The sequence below is a fragment of the Rhineura floridana genome, chromosome 1 (genome assembly GCF_030035675.1).
Source record: "Rhineura floridana isolate rRhiFlo1 chromosome 1, rRhiFlo1.hap2, whole genome shotgun sequence".
Lineage (NCBI taxonomy): Eukaryota > Metazoa > Chordata > Lepidosauria > Squamata > Rhineuridae > Rhineura > Rhineura floridana.
Window position 1 is genome coordinate 318,148,562 of NC_084480.1, and position 9,031 is coordinate 318,157,592.

The window sequence follows — 9,031 nt, forward strand, 5'->3', positions numbered from 1 at the left end:
CACTTGAGGGCAGCAGGCTAACTTAAAGGAGAATAGGGCATGGTACATGATGCACAAAGGGCCATACCTCAGTGACAGAGCATATGCCCTGCACAAAGAAGGTCCCAGGTTCAAACTCCTGCAGCATCTCCATGTAGGTCTGGGAGAGAACCCTGCCTGAAATCCTGGAGAGCTGCTGCCAGTCACTGTAGACGATACTGATGGTCTGGCTCAGTATAAGGCAACTTCCTAGCCCTGCCCTCCAGGAGCTCACTGCCACCCTTCAGCGGCTGCCTCACTCTGCCTGATGATAGGTCCAGCCCTGCACTTGCTTAGCATGTGTAAGCTCCCAGGTTCATTCCCAGCTATCTCTACATTAAAGCAGTGTGGGGTGGACTGAATGAACAGCATACGTTGGCAAACCACGCTGCTGTTCTCAGTACACTATCTCTCAAGACATTGCGATCTGACCAGTGGAAAAACAGGATGTGGTTAACTTTATGGCTGTAAAGGATACTGACATCTGTAGTGGTTAAATAACTGCCTGCATATTGCCACGTAGATAATGCTGTTGTACTATGTATGTACGTGATGTTATACAATAGTTAAAGGTCATAGGCTGTTTATGGAGAGAAAATAATCCACGCCTCCAAGCGGAGGTAAAATAAAAGCGGAGACGAGAATTACGAGGGGGGCTCCGAAATTGAACTCTGGTCTCACCGTGTCTCACTGTGTCGTGATATCTACATCTGGTGACCTCGACGTGATTCAGAACAAACACCCTCGTACCCACTGGCAGGATCAGCCAACGGTGCACCTCAGCGTACAGCTCCCATTCGTGAGTATGGGGGGGGAATTGTCAGCTCAGCAGAAGGTTCATGCACAAGAGCTACAAAAAATTTTAAAACAGGATACCTCAGCTTTTATAAGTCGTTCTCACATTGAATCATTGTTAAAAACAATTCAATGTCAATGTCCATGGTATCCAGAGCAAGGATCACTACGTCAGTCAGATTGGATAAAGATAGGGAGAAAATTACATGAAGAACCAAGAGCACCTATTCACCATCTCTTATTATGGCAAAAGTGTGCTGAGGCCATTAGTCATTTAGGGATAAAAGAGACATCGCTGTTTGCCAATTCTGACCAGAAAACTCCTCTTTATCCCCAACTTTCTTTACCTACACCTGAAAAGGATATTGAGAAATTTGTAAATGCTCCTCCATATAGCCCTCCAGTTCAACAAGAACAGGTTACTGGGAAGGTTAAAGCAGCCATAGCTCAGGCTGCAGCCTCAGGATTATTATCTATGGAAGAAATGGGAGACTGGGAGGGTACAATTTCAGCTTTTCCCGTTACATATCAGCCAGATCCTAATAATGCTAATAATCGCATAGCAACTTGGACAGCTCTTCCGTTTTCTGTTATTAGAGAAATAAATAAGGCAGTAAGAGAATATGGGATTACGGCTAATTATGTACAAGGGATGTTGGAAGGAGTAGCTACTGGATATAACATGATCCCTCAAGATTGGAAGGATCTCTTTAGGATGATTTTGACTCCTTCGCAATATGTAGTTTGGGACCAAGAATTTAGACATGCTGCTATAGCAGCTGGGGATGCTAATATCATTCCCGAGCAAATTTATGGGTCAGGTAATTTTGCTACCATAGCACAACAAGGGGTATTGCCTGAAGCCGCATTTCATCGAACTGCTGAGTGTATACAGAAAGCATTTAAAAAGGTGCCTGCTGGGAAAGAACCCTTACGTTCTTTTACGAATGTACGGCAGCAAGCAACAGAGCCCTATTTTCAGTTTGTTGACCGTTTGAAAGAGGCTCTGACACGGCAGGTTGATAACCCTCAGGCACAAGGGGAATTATTGTTAAAATTAGCTTACGAGAATTCTAACACAGACTGTAAAAAGATTTTGAAAAACATTATTCATAGACCGCAATATGAATTGGGAGACATGATTCAAGCTTGTGCAGAGGTAGGTACACATGTTCATGCCATGACATTGTTAGCTGGGGCATTAAGACAGGGTAACAAACCTACAGGCAATTGTTTTAATTGTCAAAAGCCTGGTCATTTCAGAAGGGAATGTCGGGCTCCTGGCGGAGGAGCATTTAAAGGTGGGGGCACTGTTACAAACCGGCCAAAGAAGATCTGTCCGAAATGTAAAAAGGGTTATCATTGGGCTAATCAGTGTCGTTCAGCTCCCACTACCAATACCAATGTGTCTTCCCGTCCTATTGAGGGAAACTGAACTTGGGGCAGGCTTCCAGCCCCGAATCTCAAGGAAGTGTACCCACCCCTGCTACTCAAGGAAGCGCTGGAATTGATTTAATACATGCAGAGTCAAAAGATGTTCCTTTGCCTGGAGCAGTTCTTTTAATGCCTACCACACTCACTGGCCCTTTACCAGAAGGCACCGTAGGCCTTGTACTACCGCGATCCTCTGCTTCCAAGAATAATATAATGGTGGTACCTGGTGTTATTGATTCTGATTATCAGGGAATTATTTATATTCAGTATTGGAGTCACCTTCCCCTTCAGTTGAAGAAGGGAGATTCTTTTGCGCAACTATTGTTATTGCCATATCGTCTTTTCACATCGAACACTTCCTCCCAAAAACGTACTGGTGGATTCGGATCTACAAGGACGAAATCGCCGAGTGTGAGTATTTCAGGTAATCCTTTCCATCCACAGGTAGCTGCAGTACTGGCAGAAGTGACCAGGGAGAAACCGGTTCGTAAGTATTGTTTAAACAATGTTCTTTTTGAAGGTATTATAGATTCTGGGGCAGATGTCACAGTAATTGCTGAACATAACTGGCCATCCTCTTGGCCAGTAGAAGTGGCCCCTTCTGTGTGGGGAGTGGGCGGAGCTCAGGATTCAAAACGGAGTAAGGATTGGATACAAGTTGTTGCTCTTGATGGTGATCGTATAGCCCACATTCGCCCTTGTATTTTGGACATTTCAGTAAATCTGTGGGGAAGGGATTTACTGGAGCAATTCCAGACCACCATTGTTATTAATGATTAGCCAACAAAAGGCAGCTCTTCCTTTACAATGGAAGACAGACATACCCATTTGGGTAGAACAATGGCCCTTACCCAAAGAAAAATTAGAAGCTCTGCACCAACTGGTAAAGGAGCAACTGGAAGCTGATCATATAGCAGAAAGTAATAGCCCTTATAACACCCCAGTGTTTGTGATTAAAAAGAAATCTGGAAAGTGGAGGCTCTTCGTGCCCTCCTTTGCACACCCATAGAAAGTCATGCCCTTCATCATCAAAATGCTAAAGCACTCCAGAAGCAATTCCATCTTACTGCCCAGGAAGCCTCTGCCATTATTCAACAATGTCCCCAATGCACACAGTTAACTCTATCCCCAGAACCAGGAGTGAACCCACGAGGTCTCATAGTTAACCAGTTGTGGCAAATGGATGTTACACATTTTCCTACTTTCTCCCCATGGAAGTATTTGCATGTTACAGTAGATACATATTCCGGATACATATGGGTAACTCCTCAGAAAGGGGAAAAAACTAAGAATGTTATTAATCATGTCATTCGTTCTATTGCCATCATGGGCCAACCTCAGACGATAAAAACTGATAATGGCCCTGCATATGTTTCACAGCAATTTGCACAGTTTTGCACTAAGTGGTCCATTACACATTTGTTTGGTATTCCTTATAATTCTACAGGTCAAGCTGTCGTCGAACGTACCAATCGTACCCTTAAAGAGCATTTGCTTAAACAAAAACAAAAAGGAGGAGTACCACTGGGATTGGCCACCAAAGAGGAGTGGCTGGCACAAGTGTTGTTTACCATTAATCATTTAAATTTGTCTCAATCTCCCAATACTCATTTTTCCTTTTCTACTCGAGCGCAGCGGCATTTTCAGCAGTCGGAGTCTCTACCTGCCCCGCGGGTGCAGTTTCGGCAACTACCAAATCCAGAGTGGAAAGGCCCAGTTCCGCTTATAACGTGGGGTCGAGGTTACGCGGCTGTGTCTACGCCTGACGGTCCTGTGTGGGTACCTGCTAGGTGTATCCGGCCCTGGAAAGACGATGTCCTGGCACGATAATCTTAAGAATCCCATCCCTAATTTTTCTCTGCAACTTCAGGATACTGGGATGTCTTCCAGGAAGCGTGGTCGGAATGTTCCGCAACCTCCCGTGACTTGGGGCCAAATAAAGAACTTAGCAACACAAGCAGAAAAAGCAATGGAACAAGCCGGGGTGGACAAGACAACTGAGAATACCATTCTTGCTTTAATTGCGTCTTTAAATACAAATTCTATTTTTGTACTTTGCATTTGTTGGATTTTAGGAAGCGCCGGGGCTGACAGGTTGGGGCAGGAGTTGGGGATGCGGTTTCAACACAATATCTGGGTTCAGTTAGCAAGAATGACAAATGTGAGTGACTTTTGCATGACTGAACATGTACAGGAAATGGGTATGTTGGGAACATGTTTAATACCCGTATGCAAAGCACCTGGGGATATTGGGAACATTACAGGACTTGGGCGGTTCATGAATACTTCAGAGATTAAATATCATACTGTTTCGAATTGGGGAACTCCAACCTTCCAGCTGCCTGTTAATGCTTTTCAATTATTTACATCACATGTTGCAAATTCCATTAATAATACGTGTGCTCGGATGGTTAATTGTAGTCGACATAAGGTGCAGAAGGGATGTCTAAAGGTTGGGAGACCCACATGGAATTGTACACAGCACATTAACATATCCAGTATGTACGGACACATTCCTTTACCAGGTGGATGGTTTTGGACATGTGGAGAAACCACTTTTAATTATGTTCCCGCTAATATTTCTGATACCATCTGTTGCCTGAGTCGACTGGTTCCCATTTTCCTTCATAAAAGGGAGTTGCTAGCCCAACGTAGGAAAAGAGAAGCTGTTGCCATGCCGGCTGATTGTAATGACAAGGTGGAATTGCTTAATAAAGCAGAAAGTGTATCACTAGCCATCTCCCTTGTTGGACTTCCTGCATTGGCAGTAAGTAACAGCAATCAATTACATAAATTAGCCTGTAATTATGTTAAGATGATAAATGCCACCTCTCGAGCCATTGCTTTGTTAAATGAAGAGCAGGGTATATTAAGACAAGCTATCTTGGATAATCGTGCAGCTATAGATTACCTGCTATTACAACATCAGTTGGGGTGCGAAACTATAAAGAATATGTGCTGTTTTAATTTAACTGACAACAGTTTTGAAATCAGAACACAGGTAAAAAACTTGAAGGATCTAGCTAATAACATTTTGCAGGACGCCCCTACAACTTGGTGGCAGTGGCTTTGGAGTTGGCTGCCCACTGGATGGCTAAGTCAGATTCTTAGATATGCTATTCTTTTACTCATTTTAAGTATAGGCTTATGCTGTTTTTTACAATACCTTTTCCAGACGTGTACACCTGTTGCTCCGCGACCATTACGTAGTAATTACTTTTTGCTAAAAAATAAAAAAGGGGGAGATGTGGGGTGGACTGAATGAACAGCATACGTTGGCAAACCACGCTGCTGTTCTCAGTACACTATCTCTCAAGACATTGCGATCTGACCAGTGGAAAAACAGGATGTGGTTAACTTTATGGCTGTAAAGGATACTGACATCTGTAGTGGTTAAATAACTGCCTGCATATTGCCACGTAGATAATGCTGTTGTACTATGTATGTACGTGATGTTATACAATAGTTAAAGGTCATAGGCTGTTTATGGAGAGAAAATAATCCACGCCTCCAAGCGGAGGTAAAATAAAAGCGGAGACGAGAATTACGAGGGGGGCTCCGAAATTGAACTCTGGTCTCACCGTGTCTCACTGTGTCGTGATATCTACAAAGCAGGGGTGGGGAACCTCCAGCCTGCAAACTAACTTGGGCCTGCCAGGGGGGCCAAATTCAGCCCGCCAGGCAGCCATTTTCTCCAAACCACACTCACCTGGCAATCAGCTGATGTCACTTGCATTCTGTGTTCAGTTCTGTGTTGGCTCTGGGGGCCTGTTCCCACCAGGATTTAACCCCCACTCGGCAGCTGATGAGAGAGGGTTAAATCCTGCTCAGTTTGCCTGTGTGTGCCAGATACTTGCAGCCAAGAAAGCAGACCCCTTTTTTCCCAAAGATTGGCCAGGTAAGGGGAAGCAGGAACTTCTGCCTCCCACAGCCAATGCTTGGGAAATACTTGCTTTGGTTGTGATTCCCAGGCACTCTGATTAATGGGGGTGAAATCCTGCTCAGGGTGGTGGCGCGTGCCTGTTCACAGGCCCGTTTTGCCCCCAAGCATTGGCTGGGGAAGGGTGAAGTCCCTGCTTTCCCTTGTCTAGCTAATGCTTGTGGGAAAGGGGAGTGCTTTCTTTGACTATGAGAGAGAAGTTCCTATAGCAGCCAATCTGCAAAAAAAGGAAGAACAGGTTCCAGGGGGTCTAACAATCATGTGAGGTCATAACGATGGTCATGGGATTGACAGGAGACAGCCACCTGTCAAATTTGATCCATAAGGCTGATCCTGATAACAATCTGACCCACGGAACCTAAGGGGTTCCCCACCCCTAAGTTACAGGATTTCAGGCGAGAAGATTGGGAGTGATCATGGAGAGCTGATGTCAGTCACAGTAGAGAATGCTGGACTAGATAGATCATGTGTTTATTATTGAAGGGACGGCAAGGCCCTACCATGGTCTGCCCCGAACGACACACAGCTTCCCCTCGACCTGATGTCCATACATTAAGTTTGGCCACTGGCAGGGGAGAAACTTATATATGTAGATATCTATGCATGTAGGCTTCTCTGATACATGGAACCCTGATTGTTTGGTCCCATAAATTGTTAGGTTGATGCTGTAGAGAAGGTCAGTGTCTTTAGAAAGTATCACTTTCTAAGGTGTTCTTACTTGCTTTCTTTTTTTAGCAGCAAACTCATGGTATTCAGCTTCTCATACAAGGCGCTAACAAATGACTAACTGGTTGTCCAGGTTTCTGAGCTCTTTGATAGAAGAAGGCACTCTCATAGATCACATTGCTCTTTGAGACAAAATGGGCATCAGACCAAGGCATTTTTTAAGTCAGAGTTGTGTGTCCAAACGGACACTCAGTCCTAGGTTTTGGACACCCAATGCACATAAATGGATACATAAAATATAATCAATGAACCAAGAAAACAAATTCAGATTAGATTCTAAATAAATGTTGGGTGCAGAGGGGGGAGAGAGAAATCCACATTTCAAGAAAGGTAAAGCATTGCTCTTTTACTACAAATATAAAAATGGAATGACAAATTTTTCCTTTTCAGTCCTGTCTAATCCCAGAACAATGCTTCTGTGATCTTAAACTTCTGGCGCTGGAGGATTCAGTGTTTTTTTAGTTTTTATTGTGTGCTATGCAGTTTTTTTAAAAATATAGAATCATAGAATCATAGAATGATAGAGTTGGAAGGGGCCTTGTAGGCCATCGAGTCCAACCCCCTGCTCACAGCAGGAAATCCACAGCTAGAGCATCTCCCGCAGATAGCTGTCCAGCCTCTGCTTGAAGACATCCAGCGAAGGGGATCCCACCACCTCCCTAGGCAGTCGGTTCCATTGCCGAACCGCCCTTACTGTCAAGAAGTTCCTTCTAATGTCCAATCTGAATCTATGCTCCTGCAACTTAAAATATGTTCTTTAAGTTACTGCAAAACAAAAATAAAATTCCCGAATATGTTTTTTAATATCAGAACAGTTGTGTATGACCATGAAAGAAAATGACCAGGAAAGAAAAAAGGAAGTCCTTCATGCAGCACATTATTAAACTATGGCGCTCACTCCCCCAGGAGGCAGTGATAGCCACAAACCTGGATGGCTTTAACAGAGGATTAGACAAACTGGTAGACAACAAGGCTACTAGTCATGATGGCTATGCTCTGTTTCCGCTGTCAGAGGCAGCATGCTTCTGGATAACAGTTGTTAGAAACTGCAGGAGAGGAGAATGCTCTTGTGCTTAAATCCTGCTTTTAGGCTTTCCTTCGGGGCATCTGGTTGGCCACTGTGAGAACAGGATGCTAGACTAGATGGGCCATTGGCATGATCCAGAAAGAACCTTCTTATCTTCTTATGACCTTATTTTACATTTCAGGACTCAGAACAGATGCCCAGCGGGTATCTTTCAGTTCTGCCTTCCTCATTCAATATAGAATCATAGAATCATAGAATAGTAGAGTTGGAAGGGTTCTATATAAGGCCATCAAGTCCAACCCTCTGTGCAATGCAGGAATCCAAATCAAAGCATTCCCGACAGATGGCTGTCCAGCTGCCTCTTGAATGCCTCCAGTGTCAGAGAGCCCACTACCTCTCTAGGTAATTGGTTCCATTGTCATATGGCTCTAACAGTTAGGAAGCGTTTCCTGATGTTCAGTCAAAATCTGGCTTCCTGCAACTTGAGCCCATTATTCCGTGTCCTGCACTCTCGGATGACTGAGAAGAGATCTCGGCCCTCCTCTGTGTGACAACCTTTCATGTACTTGAAGAGTGCTATCGTATCTCCCCTCAGTCTTCTCTTCTCCAGGCTAAACATGCCCAATTCTTTCAGTCTCTCCTCATAGGACTTGGTTTCCAGTCCCCTGATCATCATTGTTCGCAGGGCCGGCTCCAGGCATGCGGGGGCCCTTGGGCATCAGCTTGCCCTGGCCCCCTGGTCGGTGTGTGTGTGTGTGCCCTCCATGCACCCCCCACAGCCCCCCTACCTGTCTAGTCTTTACCATTGCCCTTAATGCAGATGGCGGCCGTGGTTTCCCTAAGGGGAATGAAGCCTCCGCCGCCATCTTTGCTGATGGCACACATGCGTGCTACACGCGCATATCTCTGCCATCAACTAAGATGGCGGCAGTGGCTTCAGTACCTTAGGGAAGCTGCAGCCACCATCTTCATTAAGGGCAATGCTAAAAAGCCAGCTGACAGGTAAGTGGGGGGCATGGGGGGGTGAGGATCACAGAAGGGGAGCGGAGGGCCCCTCAGGGGCCCCTCAGGGGCCCCTCAGGGGCTCCTGT

General features: G+C 45.0%; 1 long non-coding RNA gene across 1 annotated transcript; it reads left to right on the plus strand.

Annotated features, from left to right (window-relative positions):
• Positions 1 to 540: 540 nt before the first annotated feature.
• Positions 541 to 4,777, plus strand: LOC133376273 (uncharacterized). Its single transcript, XR_009760438.1, has 3 exons — positions 541 to 817; positions 2,692 to 2,734; positions 3,883 to 4,777. It is a non-coding gene; the product is annotated as an uncharacterized LOC133376273 (long non-coding RNA).
• The last annotated feature ends 4,254 nt before the right edge of the window (positions 4,778 to 9,031 follow it).